Source organism: Mastomys coucha, unplaced genomic scaffold (assembly GCF_008632895.1).
Source record: "Mastomys coucha isolate ucsf_1 unplaced genomic scaffold, UCSF_Mcou_1 pScaffold19, whole genome shotgun sequence".
Lineage (NCBI taxonomy): Eukaryota > Metazoa > Chordata > Mammalia > Rodentia > Muridae > Mastomys > Mastomys coucha.
The window spans coordinates 962,203-963,088 of NW_022196901.1; the positions used below are offsets into that span (position 1 = coordinate 962,203).

The 886-nt window shown below is 34.4% G+C and overlaps 1 protein-coding gene across 1 annotated transcript in view; it reads left to right on the forward strand.

The window, feature by feature from the left end:
* The window catches only part of Akap9 (A-kinase anchoring protein 9), a 174,068-nt gene that overhangs the window by 111,859 nt on the left and 61,323 nt on the right, over nt 1-886 (forward strand).

Below are 886 nucleotides of genomic sequence, written 5' to 3' on the forward strand. Positions count from 1 at the left end.
CCCAGACACTGTTCCTTACGTGTATGTATTTATTTCATCTCCAGTTGCTCATAACAAACTGAAGACCAACTTACCAGATGTCACAGTCTGCTCCTGCTGAACTAAGCACAGGGCCCCCCAGACATGTTCCCATTGCCTTAGTGCACAGCATGTAAACAAGAAAAGGGAGCTCATGGATGTGGATAACATAATAAAGCCTACGGCTAGCCAGGACTTCTGAGTGTACTCACCCTCCTCCTCCTGCTCCCCCTTTCTTGGTTAATGATTTATAGTATTTGCTTATTGTATCCATTGTGTATGCATATAAAGGTGACTTTATGGCTTTGGAATGGACTCAGTTTTGCCTATGGTTAAAAATGTGGTCAGCATTTTGTTTTAATTTAGTTGAACTTTGTTCTTTTCCTAACCATGAAAATGCATTCAATGTATTATTTATTTACTGTGTTGTTTTCATAAGAATATGTTTTTGTAGTAGGGATTCTCATTTTTGTTAATTCATTATAATTTTATTAATAGTCATTTGTTCTCTTGTATAGGAGTGAGATACTTTGATATTTCCAGAAGAGAACATTTATTTTTGAGTTTCAGGTATTGGCTAACTTTTTAAAAAGTATTAGCAAACCATCAATTATTTTAATATAAATATTATTAGGAGATTATAGCTTTTATACTTCACTGAAGTCAATCTCCATTCTTTTCTAAGAGATTCAGGCATATCCCAGCATTCAGGAGGCAGAGGCAAGTGGCTCTCAGTGAGCTTAAGTCTAGTCTGGTCTACAGAATATTTATGTTTTAATTTATATAAAGAAATTCTCAGCCATGAAGATAAAGTTTTAAAAGGGTAGTCAATGACTTCATTTTCACAACACTATGAATCATAATTTAA